Source organism: Euprymna scolopes, chromosome 35 (genome assembly GCF_053919585.1).
Source record: "Euprymna scolopes isolate OS-2025 chromosome 35, ASM5391958v1, whole genome shotgun sequence".
NCBI classification, from domain to species: Eukaryota; Metazoa; Mollusca; class Cephalopoda; order Sepiida; family Sepiolidae; genus Euprymna; species Euprymna scolopes.
This window is the reverse complement of record NC_136516.1, coordinates 20,209,134-20,235,274: the sequence shown is the minus strand read 5'-3', so window position 1 is coordinate 20,235,274 and position 26,141 is coordinate 20,209,134. Positions and strand designations below refer to the sequence as shown.

The following is a 26,141-nucleotide window of genomic DNA, read 5'->3' as shown; positions in this document are numbered from 1 at the left end:
TTTCTTTTTATAGTACTTGCAAGCATTGGGTACACAGTGTGGGATTACTGGTCGTTTGAGAGCTAACCCCAAGTTTGTGTGCTGAAAGTATATTCCGATGATAAAACTTTTGTTCCAAAGTTTGGCTACTGTGGTGATACTCTTGGAGCAGGTGCTACTGTGATTGCAAAAATTAGGAATCAGTGGCAGAAATTCAAGAGACTTCTGCCATTATTAATCAACAAATAATTATAAATGTTAACCAAGGGGAAGGTCCGTCAGGCATATGTATGCAGTATGTATGGAATTGAAACCTGACTAGTTAGGATTGAGGACATAAGTTGCATGGATAGAAATGATAGAAGAATGATATGATGGACGTGTAATGTGAGTCTGGCTAAGTTTTAATCTCTGAGGAAGATTAAATCTGGATGGTTATAGAGAGAGTATTTCTGCAAACAGACTTTGATGGTATTGCTGCGTTGAAGGAATAGATGAGTTCTTGAGTTAGATGTAGAACAGTTGAAGTAGCAAGTTTGCGTATGTCCACAAAAGGTTTTTTACGTCGTCCTTCTCGTGTCGGTTATGTTTATAGAGAACTTTCCTTATACTTCCTAGATCGTAATATCTCTGATTAGCGAACGGACATCGTCTCTATCTTTTATTTGATTGAGTTTTTTTTTTTAAAAATCCCTGGTTTCCAGTGTTTGTCTTTTTCGTATAAAAGCGAAACTGATCAAAGCAAACACAAGCGCCTCCTGGCCTTCCTGGCCAGGACGTCTTGAAGGTAATTATTTTTGATCAATGTGAGGGAAACCCTTCATATCAGACAATTGCTATTCATTTGGACACTGCCAGAGTTCCCCTTTTTGGGGGAGCTGGTTTCCCCCTTAACATCGTGGGGAAACAAATACAGCAGAAAGTTGAAAGCTTAACTGGCCTACAGCCAGATTTTTTTTTTTTTTTTTTTTTTTTTTTTTTATTACATTTTCACCCCAAACAAGGCACATTGCAACTTTGGTGTAGGGGGCTACTATCAGGGGAAACATCTACTGGGGTACTATGTAGGGATTAGGGCAGCGAGATGTTGGTTCACGTTGCACTTGAACTTATGCATGTCAGTACAGTTGGGGAAGTAGTGACCTGGAATGGAATTCCAAAGTCTAGCAGTTCTGGGGAAGAAACTACTGGAGTAGAAAGATCTTTTACATCTAGGGATCTCTACAGTGTGGGGGTGGGATTTTGCAGCTTGTCGGGTCTGTCGAGGGTGTTCACGTCGTGGGGGCACAAGTGCTTGCAGTTCTTCAGAGCATTCACCATTATAATACTTGTAGAACAGGCAGAGGGATGCAACGTTTCGACGATGGGACAGAGGCTGAAGTTTTGATGCCAGTTTAGGGCCTATCAGATTTGCGACTCTCTTTTGAACCCTGTCAAGGAGCGAGAGACTAGTAGCCGATGCACCGGCCCAAATATGACAGCAATACTCCATACATGGGCGAATAGTGGCCTTATAGAGGTACAGGATACTTTCGGGTGTTAGAAGTTTTCTAGCACGGTAGAGAGAGCACACCTTCCTCGCAGCGGCCCTGGCAATGCCCTCGATGTAATTGTTCCAGCTCATGTTTCCTGTGAACGTTAGGCCAAGGAGCTTGAAAGACGTACTCTCAGCTAAAGAGTTGTTGGCCATTGCTATAGGTGGTAGAGAAGGTTTCTTGTAATTATTGAATGAAACCAGTTTTGTCTTGGTGGCATTGAACGTTACCATCCATTTTTGTCCCCATTCCACTACTGATTTGAGGTCATCCTCTAGTGTTTCTGCCATTACTTTAGATATATGTTCATTTGTTTTCCTGTCGTTCCTGCTATAGAGTGTGGTGTCATCAGCATCAGAGGCAATTTTAATTACCAACGCATCCATTTCGCTATACGCTATGGCGTAATGGTTGACAGCACCAAATTTGAACACTTTACACGTCCGGTCGCATCATGGCGTAGCAGTAAGATGTCAGGTTTTATTTCATTTTCTTTCCTGCCTTCACATTACAGGTTCGAGCCTGCCTGCCTACTACCCCCTTTTCTTTCTTTTTTTACACCGACAAACACCCAAGCAACACCAGGCACCCCCACTAGTCTATTATACAAAAGGCGAAATGTATGTTTGTATGTCTCTCAAAACTCTTCTCAGGGGCATCGAAACTGGTACCATCTGAGAGCGATTTCTCTGTCGAATAATATGTGAGAATTCGAAAAAAACAATTATTTCCTCTAGAAATAGACGTTTGCAACGAGGGAGGGTAGAAAAAAATCATTCCTTCATAACGATTTAGACAACCACGTATAGCGTTCTTTCTTGAATTGGTTTAAATAGAAAAAATAGAAAGACATTAGTTCGCTGACAGCATGGTGAAGCAATGGATATTGGAGCCCGCGTCGTAAGTTTCAGGTTTTATATTTGCACCCACATAAAGGATTGTTTGTTTTTTTTCTTTCACTTTTATATTTTCCCTTTTATTTTTCCACCACATTTGTGTCCATGTAACAAACTGTTTTTTTTTTTTTTTTTTTCCCATCGGGTAGCCACGTTCTTTTTTTACGCCTGGCCCTTGCTCAATATCTCCACACCTGGGCAATGCCAGGTACCCCGCTAATCTATTATATAAAAGGCAAACTGTGTGTTTGTATGTCTGCCAAAAACTTTCGACACGCAATAAACATTGATAAAATTGATATCGTTAGAAAGATCGATCTCTGACAACAATATGTAAAAATTGTCCAAAAAAAGATTCATTCTTTGGCCATCAACTAGGCCTTTTGTTTTTTTTTTTGTTTTTTTTTTTTTTTTGGCAAGGAGGGATCAGTTTTTTCATCGCCATTTCTATAAAGTCATTCACAAAAGCGATCTCAACGTACATTTAAAACACGTTATTTCGAAGGCCCGTGACATCACAAGTGTGCCATGAGAGACTTTTTTTTTTCTCTTTCGTGTTACAGGTTCGAGTGTTTGTTGTGAATATTTGGGAGGGAAGCATAGATTGAATCTCAGTCGAGCACTTGTAGCAAAGGTCCAAAGTAATATGTAGCGAATAAGCAGATTGTCCCCCCCCCCCTTTTTTTTTTAACTGAATCTTACATGCATGCCAAGAGAAGGTCCAAAAGCCACTCAAGGATAAGGGTTAATAAGTGTATCGTAGCCACTGAGATAACAATGTGTGGTAGAAATGGATTATTTAGGGACGGGGGGGGGGGTCAACAAGAACTTGTTTGCATTGGACTTGAAGATTATCATATTAGAGTCAGCTTGAAAGCAGATCAGTGGAACAGAGTTCCACAGGCGGGCAGTTCTAGAAAAGAAATTTTGTTGATGGAATTTGCGTTTAGATTTAGTCACAGATAGAGGGATGGGGCTGTTGATGATCGTTGAAGTTAGACAAGTGTTTTTTTTTCTGAAAGTTTGACAAGAGGGGGGAACGATAGGTTGAAGTTCAGCTGAGCATTTGCCATGAAAATAATGATAGAGTAGCGGCAGGCTCTTAATGTGGGAAAATATGTTGCAGAGAAGAAAAAAGAGCATCATCTACTAGGTTTTAGAGTCGGTTTTCAACTTTGTCAAGGCAGAATAAGGTGCTTCGAGCAGTTCCAACCCAGATATGGCAACAGTATTTTTCTTAGGCATGGCCACTTATCAAGGCCAAGAGGCCACTCGAGGATAAGGGTTAAAGAGTGTACAGTAGACAATTGGACAATATAGTAATTGTTAGTAATGGAAATTCAGTAAATTTGTTAACTTCAGTAGAACGGCTCATCAAGAACTTGTTTACATTAGACTTGAAGACGACCATATTGTAGTCAATTGGACAGCAGGAAAACGGAAGATAATTCCACAGGCGTGCAGTTCTAAGAAAGAAGCTTTGTTCATGGAATCTATGTTTAGGTTTAGGCACAGATAAAGAGTGGGGGGAATAATTGATAGTATTTTCAGCTAGACAAGTGTTTCTTGTAAAAGTTTGGCAAGGGAGGGGCATAGATTGAAGCTCAGTCGAACACTTTCCATGAAAATAACGATACATCAGAGACAAACTCACATCTCTTCTATGAGATAGAAGTTGCAGCGAAAAGAAAAGGACATCCCCTACAAGGCTACGAAGTTTATTTTGAATTCTATCAAGGCAGGACAAGTCCTTTCTAGCAGCTCCAGATGTGGCAACAGTATTCCATCCTTGGACGTACCTGGCTCTTATATAGATAGAGAATTGCATCAGCAGTGAGATATCTACTGGATCAATAGAAGGATCCCACCATTTTTCCAGCAGCCTTGTCAACAGATTTGATGTACGTGTTCCATTTAAGATCAGGCGTAAAGGTCAAGCCCAGAAACTTGTCAAAACTTGAGGCTTCCTCAAGACAAGAGCCATTCATTTCAATTGATGCCAGATGTGGATCAGAACGGTTATGATGTAAAGATAGAAGCTTGGTTTTAGATGCATTAAAGGTAACCAACCACTTCTTTCCCCATTGTACCACATGCTCAAGATCAGTACTCTATTTTAGGATTCTATTTTAGGATGAATCTAGCTCTTATATAGGGTTGGGTTTTTTTTTGATAGTTACTCTTTCCTTCATGATGAATTGGCTGGATGGGGTATTATGTGTAAAAGAAAAAAATATATATTGTTAATCCCAAAATTGTTATGCTGTTATAAATGTTAGTCCGCTGTGATTAAAAAGATGACAAGAGAGTAAATAAATTCATTCCATGTCATTTATACAGAGATCAAAGAATCGTCCTTGTATTACCACATTGTAATTGTTAAAGAGAATTTTTTGAAAAAAGATCAAATAATGAGTTTACTTGCTAAAAGAAACAACAAATTTTTGCTTGTGCCCCTGTTATATCAAAGAACTCATTAACACTTATTTTCATTAATTTCTGTTTAGAATTCCATAATTTATTAAATCTATACAAATTGGTACAATCCCAATTTTCTTCATTTTTAATTTGCGGACATGATTGTCATAATACAAATTGGTCGTATACTTAAGTGCACCTACGTCAACAATCGCAACCGAAGGTTTATTAATTTTAATGCTTGCCAACACTTTAATAATAAAACTACAGCTGTGACAATATCAAGTTTCAAACAATTGGATTATTAAACACACGCACACACACACATATATAAAAAAAAGAATTACAAAAAAATATTATCTTAATATTCTTGGCTATACTTCGCAAACGAAGATTCTATGAAGGGGGTTATCCGCGTCAACTGCAGGTACATTTGTGGCTGACGAGCCCAATGCGGGACAAGCAGGTTTGGCCACAGCGGCTGTAGTCAAAAGTCATGTCAGGTGTGGCTGCTGAGGCTTCCTGAATCTTCCTCCTGCAGCACTTCTCCTGCATATTTTCTGTGCAAGAGATCTCAAAGGCGGCGACAACCTGATGGACAGTACGTCGCCAGGTAGACCGGTCAGCAGCGAAAGCAGACCACTGGAGGTGGTCCATGTGGCAGTCACCAAGGGACTTCTTCAGAGAGTCTTTATCTTTATATCTTTTCTTTGGTGCCCCTTTGTCACGACAGCCAGTAGAGAGTTCACCATATAGGACTAATCTTAATATTAGAATCTATAGAAATGATAGAATCTATAGAGATCATAGAAGTCTCAATATACTAAATAGGGCAATTAAAAAAAACAAACAATTGATGGAAATAAGATATTACCAATCATATCAAATTCAAGCAGTACATTATTTATATCTATTATATTATAAAACTCAAATCCTCTTGCTTGGGTGTTGAAACCGTACTTCTGGTCTACAACTTCCAGTTTGGAAAATTCTTTGCATGTGTAATTACATAAAAACAAAGCCATGAAAGGTTTTTTTTTTTTTTTAATAACCAATTTTTTTCGTGTTTAAAATATTCAAATAAAAACAAAACTAAATCCCTTCTGCCTTTTTTTTTTCATCGGCATTTTACGAATTTTATTTGTATTTTTTTATTACAAGTTGGAATCATTTTCAAACAATTTTTATTTAAAAGAAACACTAATTCAAATCAAATCCAAGATTCTTCAAGAAATGCCACAAAAGTTTTTAGTATTATTCTTTGGGTTTGTATTACAATCCACAGAAGTAAGAAAAAGTGGTCAAAGTTTAAAAAAGAGACTTGCTCAATATATGTTACCGCGACATAGGCTGACATATATGCAGTAGGTTTTTAACAGTATTTTGTATATTTTTTATTTTTAACTTATTTTCCCAAACTTACCGTGTCAAAGAGATTTGGACGCCATTTTTAATTTTCCAATACATTGTATGTTTTTCGTGCTGAATTAACATGTTACCCTTAAATAAAGACACTAAAAACATATCCAGTTAGGTAGAAAAGTAACTTATTTTGCCATTTGATAACATTTATTTGTTATATTTGTTTTTTGACAACTTTTTCGAATCTGTGTACAGTAATATAAACCCATTAAAGGACGATAAGTATATAAGATAAAAATAAATATAGAAATAAACCAATTTAAAAAATAACATTGTTAAAAATATTTTCCTAAAAATAGGAATAATTTGAGACGATTGAATATAAAGGCTAAAAATTTATTCAAAGATTTAGTTATTTTTAAATTTCATAAATCAGTTAGCGATTGAAGCTGCAAAAAAATGTTAAATTTTAGAGTTATCGAAGATAAAGAGAAAATAAAACAAAAAAATGAATATCAAAAGATAAACAAAACATGTTATTCCCCTTGAAATTTGATGTCATTGTATTTTTGTTGAATTAATCATGACTTACTAATAAAAAAAAAAGTTTTGGTAGGTAAGCGTGAGGATCGAACCCGAACCCTTGATGCAAAGTTGGAAATTAAAGTGTGAAAAGAAAACGTGCGACGTTAACCATTGGGCCACCACGAAATACTAACAGAAACACTTTTGAATTTATTTAACCATTTAGAATTGGCAGGTGCACGTTTTAATGACTTAATGAGGTCAACTTTGACTGCGGGGTAGTATTTCATTTACTGTGGGAACGCTTTTTTTATCTTTATTTTCCCAAGATGTTGAAGCGGGGGGATTGTCCAAATTGAATAGCAATTGTCTGATATAAGGAAAATATTTCCACATTGATAAAATCTGATTGCTTTCGGACATTTCCGGCGATCGCGACCGGTGCTGCTTTTATTATACGAAAAAGCCTAATCCACATGCGGTGAGCGAAAAATGTTGAATATTTATCTTTTCGAAGTCGAGCAAATTAAATAGACAGGCGACCTCCGTTGTTAATTTATAGATATTATGATTTATATGTGATATAAAAAGTTTTAAGAAGTTGTGAGCCGACCGACCACTTCTCGAAAAAAGCGTTTCTTGGACATACACAAAAAGAGAACATACGTACACACATTTTGCCTTTTATATATATATATATATATATAGATATATATATATCTATATATATATATATATATATATATAGATGGAAGAAATTTTACGAAAAAATCCAATTGTTTTCGAAATTCCCTTAATTGTATTTCCACTTTTTCGCTGCACAAGAACTTTTGATTATATAATGGTATATTTCAAAACAACCATTCCACAGGAATCGGAATCATACTTGGTATCGGAATTGTTAATCAACATTTTCCTGGAATCAGAATCGGAAAAAATTTAGGAATCGTCCCAACACTAGTTATGATACCGAGCAAAAGGTTCAATTTTTAGGAAGAAATACTAGTATTAAAGAGGGGTGGGGGTTGTCAACGCTTTACATTGAGTTATCTCCCTGTGGCGTGTTCAAAAAATTCCAAGATGTTTATCTTCAACACAGTCATAAAAACGTGTTTTTCCGCCGAAAAAAAAAAAAAAAAAAAAAAAAAACTATATCAAATTAGGTGAATTTATTTTTCTGGAGATCTTCAGTCCAAAACGGATACATACAAGATAACCTTTTTTTTTGATATTTTCATTTTTTAATGTCTTGATTAAACTGTACAAGTGACAAAACAACAAATAAAAATCGACTAAGAAGCACAGTAACTTTTTCCCAAATTACTGGGATTGGCATTAAATAACCCAAAAATGGTTGATATGCCATAAAATAAAATTATCAAAACAACCAAATCAGATTTTTTTTTTCATGCTGTGTTTTAGATACCTTATATAATTATTTATTTATTTTTTTTTTTTTTTCACTCTTTGTAAAATTACCCCTTAATATGAAACAAAATTTCCATGTCGAATTTTTCAAAAATTCCACATGGAATGTGTTCCACATGTGGAATTTTTCAAATTCCACATGTGGAACACAATACCACTATACTGCTTCTCTGCAAGCTACAAAATGCTTGTCATACACGGTCTTCAAAGATAATCATACTTTGTTCATTCTGTATTATTTGAATTATTCTGACAACTGTTCTCATCTTTAGTATTTTTCACAACTTTTCGGCCGATGTAACCTCTGACTCTTCAGCTGTATCGTGTTAAACTCTGGGAATATACAAGTGACACTCTCCTGGAAATTAAAGGTTCAATCCTCAGTGCAGGCAGTATTAGTAATACAATTTTGAATTAAGACTTCTACCTGGTCATAGCCGATGGGACGAGAGCATGCTACCCCCATGGATTGAATAAAGGGTTTTGTTCGAAATTCCATGCAGATTCCAGAGTTCAATAGAAAATTCCAGTCTGACAAGATAAATCTGCGGTTAAATCTGCCAAAACATTGAGGATAAAACTCAAAAAGGGCTCTATGGACAAATTTACTTTTAGTTGACCTTTGACAGCTAAATATTTTCGTTTACTAGCCAAATAGAAAGGTTACTAGCCAAACCCACGTGATTTTCGGAATGTGACATCTTTGTTCTGTGACGATTATGTACATAATCAAGTTTTTTCTTTTTCTGTTTTTTTTTTTTTCATTTTTTAAATGAGTGTAATTCTAAATATACAAAAATTTATGTTGATACTTGAAAGTATAAACATTCTAATTTCTTCGTGTGTGTGTTTTTTTTTGTTTTGTTTTTTTTAACAGCCTTCATTAAAAAAAAGTATATTGTTCTATTAAACTTTTTTGTTTAAATAATCTTTTTTATTAAAAAAAAAAAAAAGTTGAAAAGATATTTTCACTCAGTGAGCTTTGGAAGATTGTAAGTGAAAGAAATACAATTGCCAAAAGATAAGCGTTTCATTATTTCTAGTCGCCACTTTGAAAAATCACTCACAAATAAATGTGACCGTTTCACTCACAATGTAGAGCCCTGTGTAGTCATATTGAGTAGTGGAAATTTGGTAAATTGGATTACTTAAGGGAATGGCTCATCAAGAATTTGTTTACGTTGGACTTGAAGACAACCATGTTGTAGTCAGTTGGAAAGCAGGAAAGCGGAACAGAATTCCGTAGGCGTGCAGTTCTAAGAAAGAAGCTTTGTTCATAGAATCTGTTTAGGTTTAGGCACATATAAAGAATGGGAGAAATTATTGATAGTGGTTTCAGCTAGATGGGTGTTTTTCATGAAAGTCAGTAAAGCGGGGACAAAAGATAGTCAACAGATCGATTTTTCTATATGTGGTTTTAAGCAAAATTGAAAAGATATTTTTCACTCGGTAGTGAGCTTTGGAAGATTGTCAGTGAAAGAAATATAATCGCCAAAAGATAAGCGTTTCATTATTTCTAGTCACCACTTTGAAAAATCACTCGCAAATGCGACTGTTTCACTCACAATGTAAGGCCCTGCCAAATGGAGAACAGTTGTCAGAATAATACAAATCATTAATCCTCATCTCAAATTTGTTTAGAAACATTTGTTTATTCATCATTTTCAATCAATTCTTATCCATCTCCTTAACCCTTTCATGATTTTTACTCGTAGGTAAGATTAAAGAAGCATAAAAATTAAAATCCTTGGGGGAAATCTTATCTTTAAAACTTGTAATCTATTTTATTAAAAAAAAAAAAAAAAAAAATTTCAATCATTGCTGTGTAATTTCAGTCACCAAATTATTATTTTTTTTCTTTTCATTGTTGAAATCACAGAGCTTTGAAAAAAAAATTCATGTTCTGTTTTAAAATCAAAGAGCTATAGGTAACTGTGTGTGTGTGTGTGTGTGTGTGTAAAAAAAAAAAAAAAAAAAAGTTTAAAAATAACTAAAGATTAAAAAATTACTTGTGGAAGATTTCTTAAGTAATTGGTCAGAAAGTTAAAACACAAATTCTATCAATTTTATAGAATTGTTTAAAAAAAAAAAAAAAAAAAACTCTTCATAAATGTTTGTTTAGATTTGCCACAATAATTTTAGGAATTTTATTTATTTATTTTTTTTTTCCATAAGAATTTTTGACATTTACAGTTTTAGTCATCTTATATTTTGTTATTGAAATATTTCAATTTTTATATTCAAAATTTATTAACTAATAATGACTGTTTATTTCAATTTTGTGAATGCCTACAAAAGAGCAATAACAACCACTAAAATAGCACAACAAATTGGTTGTTTACCTTCTTGGTGAGGATAAATGTTTTTGGCCAAGTTTGGTTGTGTATATAGCCTAGTGTCCACATCGCTTGACCAAGCCTTATCAAACCGGGTCATTAAATCGTTGATGGTCTAATTTAGAACTGATTTGATTTTCAAAAGTCGAGGATAAAATGATAGTCACACTTTTTATTTTATTGAATTATTTATCCTCATATTCTAGTTGTCTGGCCTTCATCAGGTGATTAACCGCGACGGGATGGGAATGTTGAATCTCCCAACTGCATCCACAGAAATTACTGCCTTCCATAGTTGTTGTCGCCTCACCACGGTTTAGCCAACTGACCTCTGATTGGCTTTGAGTGGGATTGAAACCGTTACCTTCAGACAATGTTCACCTGGAATCGTAGATATTCCGCATCTTTATCCACAGCGCAACGGGCCCTGAAGGGCAATCAAGGTTTGATTTTTTTTTTTTGGGGGGGGGGGGTCTGTACCGAATGAATTAATATGGAATTCTTTGTTTTAAATAAAATAAAATTATTACAAATTACTCATCTCAAAAAAGAATTCCAAATTAATTCAATAGTTACACTTTTGTTCATAATAACTTCAATGCTATTCATCGTAGGAACTTACTACTTGGCCCATACGGTAGCTAATGGATGCTCTTTAATAACGGCAACCACCATGCAACAATTTCAGCCTAATCGCAATAGCACAAAAATGGAAAGGTTTGTATTACTATACACACGGGGCACGAAAAAGTTTAAAAAAAAAAAAAAAAAAAAAAAAAAATATGTAACAATTAAATATTATCAAAGGCAAGAAAAGTTAATTTTTTACCTAACTAGAATAAGTTTTTATTTTTATTTAATGTAAAATGTTTATTCGGTTCGAAAAACAAGTAATGTTGAACGCTGCCGAAGAACAAGAAAAAAAAATGAAGACTCAATCACTTCAAAATAAATAAAACAAAATGATTTTAGAAACCCACCCAATAAATGTTACCGTGACATTTATTAGGTGGGTTTCTACCACAATTTTGACAACTTTTTCGAATCCATGTGTATAATAATACAAACCTGAAATATGTTAAACATAAAAAAAATTGTTAATGACCATTTTGATGGAAAAAATTCCATTGACATCGGTCTCCTGCTATGAATTTTAAATAGGGGCATGTGAGCGAAAAAAAAAAATATATACGCATTGTTGTTTCAAGTATAAAATCAGTTTTTCATACAATATATGTCATGGTAACATATATTGGGTAGGTTTCTAACAGTATTTTGTTTATGTTCAAGGCATTATCAGAACTTCAAATATTTAGGGTGTCAGTTTTCGCTGCCATTTTTTCGTTAATACTGATCGATCGACTGTATGTTTTTTCAACCCGATTAAATGCTTTAAAATGAATTAAAAAAAAAAAAAAAACTTTTCCGGATAGATAGTAGCTTTTTCCCTAGTTAATATTTATTTGTTAAATATTCTATTTTTGGGCCATTTTTTTCGTACTTCTGTGGATTATAAAACAAACCCACGTTAACTTTGGGAAAATGAGTTCAATCTAAAAAGTATTCCAAATACTGTTAGAAACCTACTGAACAGCCAGCCTATGTCACGGTAAAATATATTGAGTGAGTTTCTAACAGTATTTTTTTATAGTTTTTTAGTTTGAACTCATTTTCCCAAACTTAACATTCAGCAGCGAACTTGCCGCCATTTGTCTTTTTTGCATGTACCGATAAACACTATATTTTTCAAACTGAATAAACATTTTACATTAAATAAAAACACTAAAAACTTAACAACTTAGGTAAAAAAGTAACTTATCTTGCCTATGATAACATTTATTTGTTTATATATTTGTTTTTTGACAACTTTTTCGAATCTGTGTACAGTAAAAAAAAAAAGCCATTAATGTCGGCCAGCTAACTTATTTTGCCTTTGTTAATATTTATTTGTTGTGAGCTTGCTATTTGTCTTTTTCACATATACCGATAAACACTGTATGTTTTTTGAACTGAATAAACATTTTACATCAAATAAAAACACTAAAAAATTATCAAGTTTGGTAGAAAAGTGACTTATCTTGCCTTTGATAACATTTGTTATATATTTGTTTTTTGACAACGTTTTCAAATCTGTGTATAGTAATACAAACCCGAAAAGTTCATTAATGTCGGCCCGCTGTAACGAATTGGGAATAGGGGCATGTGAAAGTAGAAACCAGGAGAACCAAATGTATTATGGGGAGGGGATAGTCTCTTTTTTTAACTAAATAAACACTTTAAAAGAAGTTATATCACTAAAAACATATTCAACTAGGTAAAAACCAAACACTTTGAAAAATCGATTTTATCTCCTATATATATTTTGATTGTAGAAATTCCCCTTTGGACCAAATTACTGTAGGTTTACACTACCAGATTTTGTTTTTTTTGGGGGGGGTTGTTTACATAGGCATCACAGAGACCACTCGAGGATAAGGGTTAAAGAGTGTACAGTAGAAATGGGACAATATAGTAATCATTAGTAATGGAAATTCGATAAATTTGTTATCAAAAACTTGTTTGCATTAGACTTGAAGACAACCATATTGTAGTCAGCTGGAAAGCAGGAAAACAGAAGACAATTCCATAGGCATGCAGTTCTTAGAAAGAAGCTTTGTTCATGGAATCTTCGTTTAGGTTTAGGCACAGATAAAGAGCGGGGGAAATTAGTGATAGTGTTTTCTGCTAGACTGGTGTTTCTTGTTAAAGTTTGGCGAGGGGAGGGGGACCATAGATTGGAGCTCAGCCAAGCACTTGCCATGAAAATAATAAAGCAGAGACAAACTCGCAACATCTCTTCTGTGAGAAAGAGGTTGCAGGGAAGAGAAAAGGACATCCCCTACGAGGCTACGAAGTCTATTTTGAACTCTATCAAGGCCGGATAAGTCCTTTCTAGCAGCTCCTGCCCAAATGTGGCAACAGCACTCCACCCTAGGACGTACCTGGCTCATATAGACAGAGAATTGCATCAGTAGTAAGATATCTACTGGATCGATAGAAGGATCCCACCATTTTTCCAGCAGTCTTGGCAACAGATTTAATGTATGTGTTCTATTTAAGATCAGGAGTAAAGGTGAAGCCCAGAAGCTTCTCAAAACATCAGACCTCCCCAAGACGAGAGCCATTCATTTCAATTGATGCCAGATGGGGATCAGAACGTTTATGATGTAAAGATAAAGGCTTGGTTTTAGATGCATTAAAAGTAACCAGCCACCTCTTTCCCCATTGTACCACTTGCTCAAGATCAGAGGAGAGAATCAGAGAGAACTTGGTCGTTTATGGTCTTAGATGTGCTATTATAGATAGTAGTGTCCTCAGCATAAATGTCTACAAATGATGTAAGGATGTGATTTGGAAGATCATTAATGTAGATCAGGGAGAGTTGGGCCCAGGATGGACCCCATAGGGACTCCAGCATTAATACTAAGAGCTGATTTCTGCCCATCAACCACTACTATTGTGAACCTATCAGAGAGAAATGATTTAATAATTGAGAAGACATTTCCAGCTATACCGTAGCAATTTTTTTATATCTAAACTTTTACCCAACATTTTATGTAAGCTTCGCATGCCGTTAGGGACACATTTATTCATTATAATAAAATGTTAGATTACATCCTACGAGTGTCGCAACATATTTAGACGAAGTGGTTCATATTTTTCCCTCTACCCCACAAGTCCTCCCACTACCACAGTGAAGACCAAGTAAAAATATTCACAATATAACTATATTGCCATGACACCCTGATTAACTGCATTATACACTGATAGGCATACAACTACCTTCCCTATTTGAAAATAATGATTTCTCCCCACTTACATTCTGAAAAAGTAAAAATCTGTTATTCCGGTTTACACATTCATACTAAAAACGAACACTTGGCATCTTCACCAACATGGCCTCTACCTCTACACAAATCAACATTTTCCTGAATATTAAACCAAATACAAATATGCTAGAACTCTGATGATCATCACTTTTCGTAGTTACACTCTCAATTTTAACTACACACACACACACACACACACACAATATCGTTGCGCATTGTTTTAAAAAATATACTTTCCTATCATCGCATTTCCGAGAGGTTAACCGCGACTGTTTACATTACCTTACCGTAACATTTACTTTCTCCTTAGCAAAAAAATATTCGTAATAAATAAAGCTTTAGAGATAAGTTGCTGATTATTCTTTCTTAAATGTTTTCATAGATTGAACCTACTGTTTGTTTGTTAGTTTTAGTGTTGTGAGCATCCTAGATTATAAAACCGAAGCTTTTGTTTATGATTTTCATTTCCAGTATCCTAAATCATTGAATGACAAAATGAACGAATCTTTTAATAAACAAATGACGGATTTCCTTTTTTTAATGTTTGTTTGTAGCGTCCAAACTTATGACCTGATTGAATGAATGAATCTTAGTAAACTTCCATTTTTGTATATTCGTTTTTTTTTGTTTGTTTTTTTTTTTTAGCTTCCAACTTTGAGATGACAATGAACAAATCTTAGTAAAAAAGACATAGCTTTTTTAATGTTTGTTTTCAGCATCCAAAATTATGAATAAACTAGACGAACTTCACTTTTTTAATGTTCTTAGCGCCCAAAATTATTACATGACTAAATGAACGAATCTTAATAAATGAAACCACCTTCTTTTTTTCTCTCCCCACTCACTATTCAGAGAGCCGTTCTTAATATGGGGATGTTGCAGCTAGCCGAAGGAGGTTGGGGGGGGGTCTGTTCCGAAAGCCATTCTTACCATGAGGAGCTTGGGGGTTGGGCGACAACAACAACAGTACTTTACTGTTTTTACAGGGGGGTGGGTAATTATAGAACATTTTTTTGGTTGGAAAATTTTTTACCTTAGATCCACCTACACACTTTCCTTTGAAATGATGACTTTTATAAGTTTTCCACTATGCTGATTAAGAAAATCTCATATTTACTTTATTTTAGTTTTTTTTTTTTTATTATTACATTTTCACCCCTAACAAGACACATTGTCACTTTGATGTAGGGGGCTACTATTAGGGGCACAGGCTACAGGAGTACTAGGTGAGGAGTTGGGCAGCAAGATGTCGGTTCACATTACACTTGAACTTCTGCATGTCAGTACAGTCGAGGAAGCAAGAACCTGGCAAGGAGTTCCAAAGTCTAGCTGTTCTGGGGAAGAAACTACTGGAGTAGAAGGCTCTCTTATATCTAGGTATCTCTACTGTGAAGGGGTGGGATTGTACTGATTGTTGGGGGTGTTTATGTAGAGGGGGTACAAGTGCTTGCAACTCGTCTGAACATTCACCGTTAAAGTACTTGTAGAACAGGCAGAGGGATGCTACATTTGCCGGATACAAGTAGTTTTCCACATAAAACCTATATTATGCACATTAGTATGCACGGGCGAGGATCAAATCTAATTATATCCAACTGACACTGCCACCTCCTAACTTCTTTCTTGGTTCATAGTATTTGCGTGTAGGGATCTTGACAACGACTATCAAAGTTAAATTTGTGGCAAATATTTTCAGTCACCCACAATACCAAAATGGAGTGACCATTCTGAAAGTCGTTCTTAACATGAGGAGGTTGGTTGTTTGGCAACAACAACAAACGCACTTTCAATTTTTCTACGAGAGGAGAGGGGCATGCTTCCGGGCAACGCTGGTTAGCGGGTCCTGCTAGTCTTTTATGAAACAATAGTAAACAAGTAAAAATATTTTTGTAAATATTATAGGGTGGGTGTAGTTTCCTAAAAACATCCCCTTCAAGAATTAGCATAAAATGTTTTCAATCGATATTTAATCAATAATGGACCAGTTTTCCTACCCAACAAAAATGGACACGTTTTTCATGGACGAGTTTTCCTAAATTTATTATTACTTGTCATTCGTTTTAGTTATCTTCTCAGTGAGACTGATTTAGACACAAGGTTGGTTTATGACATACAGACTCCAGCTCTCCAAATTCTGAATTGGGATAAAAATAAAAATTGCCTCAATTTAGAAGGATTTCTTGTTCACTGAACTAGGACAGAAAAAATAGTGTATCAGAACAGGTACTACACTTTGAATTATTTATTTGCTAAAAATATAGCAGAACACGGTCATCATAAGTGTGGGAAAGTGGAGATCTTACACTATCTATATTATTCTTAGCTCGAATCATTTCGCTCGCCACAATACCACATTTACTCCTATTCAAAATAGTGTCAACATGTTTATATATATATATATTTTTTTTTTTCATTTACTCACATAAAATTAATATACGAAAGTATAAATTTATGCGTAAACTTTAAGTATTTACTTCAAAAGTGCTCAATACGTAGGTAGAGCTAGTTAGTAAGTTATAGAATATATATGGCAATTAAGCTACACTGAATATTCTGCGTTTCATCCACTCTAGGACTCTTCAGGCTTATGCGCATAAGCCTGAAGAATCCTAGAGTGGATGAAATGCGAAATATTCAGTGTAGCTTAATCGCCATATATATTTTATAACTTATATATATTAAATTTTCTCTTTAAATATTAAGTTTTTAATTAAAAAATATTTTCCATGAGATGGCTAAAAAAATATTAATAAATTGTCTACCAATAATGAATCTAGTCAGTGTTAGAATAGAAATCCGATCAATAAAACTTCACACAAAAATGTCTGCCCCCTCCCCTTCCATGAAAAATCTATAGGGTTTAAGAAAAAACTTAACGGGTTTAGGTCAAATTTTCCGGTATCTCTAATGACACTTTTATAAATGCATAAGTTTCTATCACATGAAAAGAATTTATTTATGGGTTTCCCAATGTGTAATTTGTATATAAATTATTGGTGAGATACAAATAAAAAAAATGAAAGTGTCCGTTATTTGTAGATTGTTTCACAAAATTATTAAAGAGAAAGAAAAAAACTGATGTGAACAAATTGTTAGTTGATTTTTAATATATTCATATCTTAAACTCCTTGTTCTCGGAGATAAGTAAAGCAAATATCGGAATATTTCTTAAACAAATTTAAATCGACGCCATTTGATAAACTCATTTGATAGGGGCGGCAGTTGTGTTTGCTTTTTTTTCTCGGGCGTTTTTGTTATTAGAATCTGAATCTGAATCAATTTTGGAATCGTCCCATCACTAATATATATATAAAATCTTCTCAACTGTGCTTCTCTTGCTCGCTCTCTGTCATATATATTCTGCAGTTCAGTTTACATCCCATTTTACCATGAGTCTCGCTCGGCAATGCCTGGCGAACAACGAAAGCTGTTGGATTATACCGAGCATATCGAAGTCATTAACCAAATGACCATAAAAACAACCTACCTTAATCGATTTGTAACTTTTGCTTTTTTTTTTTCTCCCCCCCCCCCCCAACGAAAACAGTCAGCCTATACTGAGCATATGGATGTATAAAAATGTTACAAAAACGATCACAACTACCTTACCCTAATAAATTCATAACTTTTACTATTCTTTATTATTTGCTTTTCTTTTCCTATTGTTTCTTTGGGTCTTTTTTTTTGCAATAGGTCCATTTCCTCAAATTTCTTGATTAGATTTTGTAAAGACAATTTGCTGCGTATAAAGATGTGCGCGATAAATCTGCAGCTGACATGTTTGTGTGTTCATCTACCAAAACTTTGCTGTGTAGCAGTATTTGTTATTAGGGAAACTTCACATAAAAACAGAAAGAAACAATGTATTTTATTTTGTGTATTAAAGGTCTGGTGTGTTTTGTCGGCATAATCTTAGAAAAAGAGCACAGCAATTTAGTCAGAGAGGAAAAGAATAGGTATCATTGCGACACCATAGTTGAATGGTAGGTTAGCTTGTATCATTACTTTGGAAAGGCCTTGGAAATATGGGGAATATCTTGAAAATGACTTGAAAATCGTATTCTTTGTATACAATAAAAAAATTTGTACTGGAATATTAAAAATACAATTAAAATAAAATTCTTAAAATTGCATTATATTGTTTCTAGTATTGTTGATACAAGAGTTACTTCCCCTTATCACAAAACTAGCCGATGTTATGTGTTTCATGGATGTAGCCGAAATGAAATTCAAAATCAAAATACTATTAACACATTTTAAATATTGATTAAAATATCACTTTTTTTTTTTTTTTTTTTTTTTTTTCCAACTTGAATTTTGTCTGGAGGAGACCTTGAAAATGGGCATTGGCAATCTCTATGAACCCTGAATTAACATTGATTTAATTTTGAATTATATTTTTAAGGTAAAAAGGAATATTTAGTACAGTACTTCTGGATTTATTTCTGTGCATTTTGGTTTAATTTATACTTATGGTGAGCCAAAATTAGGTGGACATCTAATTTTCATTAACATAATTGTCTTATTTCATGTAGTCGTATGTGTATGTGATCTCTAAATGTTTTATTTTTACTGTCCACCTACTTTTGATTCATCCTGTATATTTTAATTCCTGCAGATTTTGTATATATTAGTACAGAACCAATTCTCTATGGATTATTATGTTGTACCTAATATATAGTATAGATTTCAAGTAAAAAAAAAAAAAAAAAAAAAAAAAAAAAAAAAAAAAATGACTTAAGGAGCCAGTAGTTAGAATCGAAACTAAAACATAAATCACTTCAAGCTATGAATGAATTTGTGCATGTGCAAAAATAATAGAAATATGTTGGTGAAAGTATCATCACTTCCAATGAAGATCACTTCGATGTATAAAAATGTTACCAATGTAAAGGCAAAGAAAAGCAACAAAAAAATGAGAAGAAAAAAGACTTGGTGGATAGAAACAAACAATTTTATTAGGAAAAGAAAAAACAGTAAAAAAAAGTTCTCAAGCTGTCTGCTGCTAAGATTTTGCTTTCATTTATAAAAATCCTTTGTGCGGTAACAATTACAAAAGATAAGACAGATGGTTTGACAAGGCCTTTTTTCTTTTTTCTTTTTTTTTTTTTTTTTTTTTTAGAAATTCAGTTTGCTCTCTGTTTGCAATTTAAGCTCACATTTTGTAATGTCGTCTTTTTTTTAAAACTAAAAGTCGTTGCGTAGATTAGTTGGAATATCTGCAGACAAAGATAATTTATCGGAAATGTTCTAAGAGTGTCTTTTTATAGCGAGGAATTTATTTCCTCACTTTTCTGAAGGAATAATCTGAAAATATAACTTTCTCTGAAGAGGCAAGAAGTCCGGTAAAAAAAAAAAAAAAAAAAAAAAACTTTCTTGTTCCTTCTTTGAGTCCGGTCAGAATAGAAATATTTTTTTCTTTTAACTTAGAAAAACTGCAGCTTGAGACATATTCATTTTCTTCGGGCTTGAGAAGAAAATTTGTCACAGACACTTGCAATTTAATCTTTTCTAGTGAGAATGTTTCCCACATGTCTTCTCTCCTGCAAGCTGGTATTTTTCCAACATATTTAACTGCCAAGTCCTCAACAGATTTTTTGGATTTCCTGGTAGCATAGTTTCTCTCAGCGAGATACGAATTCATTAGGTAACTTAGACGCAATCACTTCAACAGTATAAACTTTGCCAGGTAACTTAGACGAGTTCACTTCAACATTTTGATGTCATGTTTAGACGGAGAGAAGATAGTATGTCAACGCATTCCAAATTTCAAGTGCAAACTGTCAACTTCAGCTTGAATTTTATCACAAAATGCGGCATACACAGGTCAATCAATTAGTCACATGACCAGCAACAGTGAAGCAAACTCAAGAGAAAGGAAGAAGAGGAAAAAAAAAATGTCAAAAAAAAATTTCTATGATGTTGGAAAGTTGAAATAAACAGTTTGCATTTCAACTTGTGGATGTGTCTGTCCATCCATCTAAGCAAAGATTTTACTCATTGTAGTATGGTTGCTATTTCCTGTTAATTTCAGTGTTATATGAACAGTAGTTTAAGAGTTTATTGGTTAAATATTTTCACACAGGTACATCTACTGTTATATATATATATATATATATATATATATATATTAGCGGGGGTACCCGGCGTTGCCCGAGTGTTTTTTTCCGGGACGCGGGGGGGGGGGGGAGAGTTTTAAAAAATGTTATGGTAGGTAAGTAGGAAGGATCAAACCCGGAGTCATGAGTAAAAGTAGGAAAATAAAGTGTGAAAAAAAACAAAAAAACATCTGCAACGTTAACAGTTCGGCCACCAAGAAAAGTCCATTCCAGTTGTTTAGGAAAAAAAAAAAAAAAAAAAACGACTACGGTAGGTCGGCGCGAACGTGAAAATATAATGTGAATTGTCCAGCACGCTAACCACTACGCCACAGAGCACTGCAGCTTAGTTTAGTGATTTTAAATAACTTCACATGAAAGAACTATGAAGCCAAACCGGTGTTCTCTTCTCAACTGTTCCTTGTGAACGATCCCCAAACGGTGTTAAGTGGTGGCAGGGGGAGGAGGAATTTATTAGAAAATATTTTACCACTTCCATTGATCTTAACCGATTTTGGCCGTGACTTCTCAGCAGAAAAAGTATAGAAATCTAAGATTATCGAGGAATTTGAGAAATAATAAGCCTATAACACACCTCAGATATTGTTCTGCCGTTTGTGCATATTATATTTGCATGAAATATCTTGATTTTTAATCCTATTAATGTCAAAATCAGACGGGGGAAAAAATGAGTTCATTTTATTTATATAGATAACATCAGTAGGTAAAATGGGGGGGGGGGGTACTCAGCGTTGCCGGGTGTGTGTAGGTGGTGTAGTAAGGAACCCTGGGTGGGGGGAATCAAAACAATAGTTGGCAGCCCATGTGGAGAGAGATGGTTTTAAAAAAAAAAAAAAAAAAAAGTGGTAGTAGGCAGGTAGGCTCAAACCCATGACGTGAAGACAGAAAAGAAAGTGAAAGAAAATCTGTCTTACCAATGCTCCATTAGGCAAAGTCAGTCTAACCAAGACGATGACTTGCAAAAATTGCTCGCAAAAAATTGACTCCCTCCTTGTACAAAACTGGCTAATTTAGGGTGAAGGAATTAATGTATTTGGCCAATTTTTTAATATTTGTCGTCCGAGGTGTTGAGCTCAAAATGTATCGATCTTGTCACGATACATCGCCTCTGTCAAAAAGTTTTGCAATACATACATACATTTAAACAGACAGGTGAGATTTATATAATAGACTAGCGGGGGTGCCCAGTAATGCCTGGGAATTTGGAGGTGGGGGGGGGGCAAAGCAGAACAAAATGGAAACTTAATCCTGTTTAAAGGAGAGAAAATGAAGGAATTATTTTTTTCGGCACCCCTCCTTGTAGAAAAGAGTCCAGTTTAGGGTGAAGGAATTAATGTTTTTGGCCAATTTTTCGATATTTGTCGTCCAAGATGTCGGGCTTCAAAATGATACCAATCTCATGAAAAACCGTCGCCTCTGTCGAAAGTTTTTGCAACACATACATACATACATACACACACACACACATTTTCGCTTTTATATATATATATATATAGATGATTCTTTAAGATTAAGCCTTAAAGTTTAAACATTCCCTAGAATCAAAATCATGTCATGGATTTTGATCAAAACTGGAATAAAGTTTAGTAGCATTATATTTTAATCTTAATAAGAGGATATGAAAGTTCTCTTTGGAGAAATTAGTTTTTGTCCTGGGACGAGTGTTCTTTCAGTATGCATACATAAATGTGCATGCTCGTCTGTTTTTTTATTCTTAAAAGTGGTTTCATTGTGTGGGCAGTTAAATTTAAGATATAAAATATTTTCAGTGTATTTACAAAATGGTGATTTTTGTTCGAGAATCTCGCATAAAATGTTAACTATTTATTGGTTTGAGTGAAATTCACATACCAGGCGAGTCTAGTTTCAGCAATTAAATAACATTTTATTAGTTTGGCCATTTTTATTATTATAGTTTCCTTTGCCCTAGTTGTGACCTACAACTTTATTAGGCTAATGATGCCCAAATTTGGGAGCTTCTGAGAAAGTCGTGTCACTCTTTGGCTGCCATTAATTACTCCCAGATCCACTTTGACTCTCAGGTGCTAATACTTGCTGAGATCCCATAGCAAAAAATGAAGCACTGCCAGTTCAGCGACTAGGGACTGCCTGTGAATTTAATGTTCCCTTGACATTTCCTCCTCTGGAGGAAGCTGTTTCAACCCGACAAAGGTGAATGTTGTACAACAAAACTAAAACTGCCAGTTCAGCAGTTGAGATAAGGCAATAAACTTTCCAGCTATGTACTTCTTGGTCGTGCAATTCTGGGACCATCCTGCAAACTGAGTGACTAGCTCGAAAAACACTGAAAGGGATAAGGGACTATATTTTAGACTTCTCCATTTTATGGCTGATTAGAGGGATCATGATACGAAGACATGCGTGTATTTGTATGTTCCTAGCTATGAGTTGCATAGTAGGGTAGACTGGGTAATGTATGTTAAACAGAAACTGTTGTCTCCTTGATAAGAGGGCGCTGTCGGTGGGGCATTAGAATACGCCGACTGCCCCCCCCCTGCAGAGGGTAAAAGTCCCTCAATGGGGGTCCCGGATATGACCTTAAACTATATCCAGTGGTGAGGCCCCAGCTTGTGGGCTTTGGGGAGTGTGGAGCCACCCTTTAATTACCATTGCTCCCAAGTCCACTCTGACCCGGAGTGGTAGTACCTGTTAGGGTCCCAACTATGGGTTAAATAGAAACCGACGTGAAAACAACAAATATATTCTATTAAAAAAAATTTTTTCTTCAAAATCTTTGGATTCGACATTAAATAACCCGAAAAGGGTTGATATGCCGTAAAACAACCAACCAACCTTGATAAGAGAAATTCTGGTTAAAGTGATCTCTCCTTTGCTTGTTGTTGTAATTTCCTTTGACAAGATGGCGGTTTAGTTCAGACCGGGTGTCTATGGTAGGAGTAAATAACACCAGGTAGACTGATCTCTTGATCTTCAGGGGACAACTAGTCTAAGTGAAGGTAAAAATTGGCAAAAACGTGAGGATTGTTGTAATGGGTGTGGTATTTTCTCTGGGTTGGTAGGCCAGCTCTTTCCAATTAGTTCACGTCTGACCAGGCACGGTGATTCAAGCTGCTTCAGTTATTAGTGTAAGCCATACGCAGTATATATGGCACAATCATGATGACACACCGATTCTCACCAGATCACCGAAATTGAGCAATCATGAGCCTGGCTAGTACCAGATGGGTGACCATTTTGCAAGGATATGCACTGTATGTACCATGTCGAGTCGTAGAAATTCCCAGGTTGGTATCTGGGGACGTGTTTAACTCACTAGGGGAGATGCACCCCTGAATCAAGACAGAAAGCTACCATTTTTACTTGTCTTCCCGAGATTACCATGGTTCTACAATTGGATAGCCATGGTCACCAACACTGTGAAAACCTGGAAATTTCTACAAGGTGTAGTACATACAGTGCCTAGCCTTCCCAAATGGTTATCCATCTGGTACTGGACAGACTCATCCTTGCTAATCGGTGATCTGATGAAAACGTGATTGTGCCATATTATGCTAGATAGATCTACGGTTAAATCTGCCAAAACATTGAGGATAAAACTCAAAAAAGGGCTCTACAGACAAATTTATCTTTAGTTGACCTTTGACAACTAAATATTTTCGTTTACTAGCCAAATAGAAAAGTTACTAGCCAAACCCACATGATTTTTAGAATATGACATCTTCATTCTATGACGAATATGTACATCATAATTTTTTTTTTGTATTCTTTTTTTTTAATAAGTGTAATTCTAACTATACACCAAATTTTATGTTGATACTTGAAAGTATAAACATTCGAATTTCTTCAGATGTTTTTTAAACAACCTTTTGTTAAAAAAAAAAAAATGTATATTGTTTTGTTAAACCTTTTATTTTTTAAATAGTTTGACTTTGCTTGTTTTATTAAAATAAAAATTGAAAAGATATTTTTCACTCAGTAGTGAGCTTTGCAAGAGTGTCAGTGAAAGAAATACAATCGCCAAAAGATAAGCGTTTCATTATTTCTAGTCGCCATTTTGAAAAATCACTCGCAAACGCGACTGTTTCACTCGCAATGTAGAGCCCTGCATATTATGCCAACTAGCTTACTCAAAAAAACTTGAAAAAAGACATCAACATGCTCAGTCTTAGGTTGTAGGAGAGTTAACTGTGATTATTTTATTTACATGCAATGTATTTTTTTTCTGGTGAGGCTATCTGGTTTTCTCCATCTGTCTGCCTGCCAGCAGTATTCACCCGAGGTGGGCTAAACTGGCTTTCTCCAAAGAAGGAAGTGTCAAAGGAATATTAAATTCACAAACTGTCCCCCAGTCGCATGTATACTCCAGTCAGAGGAGATGGCAGCAATAAGTTTTTGCAAAAAGGTGTCAAGGTCCTCCTACATACAGCACCTGGTATTTCCTCAGGAAAAAAAGCATGAAAACCTGTTTTTTTTGTTTTTTTTTGTTTTTTTACAGTGATCACCACTTATCAAGGCCCGGAAGCCACTCAGGGATAAGGGTTATTGCAAGTACATTACGTTAGTGTGGAAATTTGATGAAGTGTTTACTTAAGGGGGCGGTTCATTAGGAATTTGTTAACGTTGGACTTGAAGACATCCAAGTTGTAGTCCGGTGGGAAGCAGGCAGACGGAACAGAGTCCCACAGGCGTGCAGAAAGAAGCTTTGTTCATGGAATCCGCGTTTTGATTTAGGCACAGATATAGAGTGGGGGAAATTTTTCAGTGGATTCAGCTAGACAGGTGTTTTTCATGAAAGATTGGCGAGGGGGGACCAGAGATTGGAGTTCAGATGAGCACCTGCCATGGAAATAACGATAAAACAAGGATAGGCTCGCAACGTCTCTTCTGTGGGAGAGAGGTTGCAGGGTAGAGAAAAGGGCATCCCTCACTAAGCCACGAAGTCTATTTTGTGCTCTGTCAAGGCAGGATAGGCTGTTTTTAGCAGCTCCTGTCCAGATATGGCAACAGTATTCCATCCTTGGACGTACTTGGCTTTTATATAGATAGAGAATTGCATCAGTAGTGAGATATCTTCTGGAGCGGTAGAAGGATCCCACCGTCTTTCCAGCGACCTTGGCAACAGACTTGATGTACGTGTTCCATTTTAGATCAGGAGTAAAGGTCAAACCCAGAAGCTTGTCAAAACACGGGGCCTCACCCAGACGAGAGCCATCCATCACAATTGATGCCAGCTGGGGATCAGAGCGTTGATGATGTAAGGATAGGAGTTTGGTTTTGGATGCATTAAAGGTAACCAGCCACATCTTCCCCCACTGAACCACTCGCTCGAGATCAGAAGAGAGAGAATCAGAGAGAACTTTGTCATTTACAGCCTGTGTTATGCATTTGTAGTAGCAACCTGTATCGAACATTGCTCCAATCTTATGAGATGATAACTGTTAGAGACAGATAGAGCAGGAAATAAGAAGCATCTAAGGTCACAACTACCACTGGGCTACTAAATAACCTCCTCCCCAACATACCCATGAATATGTAATTAATAGGGCTATGACAACAGCATATTCTTTTCATTGTTTTTACTCTCAAGTATATATCCGACAACAATCAACCGAGGATCACATCACTCTACATAAAGACATAAAATATCGGTGGATATATACCTGAGTCAAAACAAGGAAAAGAATATGCTGCT

General features: G+C 35.2%; 1 protein-coding gene across 1 annotated transcript in view; it reads left to right on the top strand.

Moving 5' to 3' along the window:
* Positions 1-26,141, top strand: part of LOC145259725 (zinc transporter ZIP6-like) — an 83,392-nt gene that overhangs the window by 24,708 nt on the left and 32,543 nt on the right. The gene's annotated exons all lie outside the window — the stretch shown is intronic.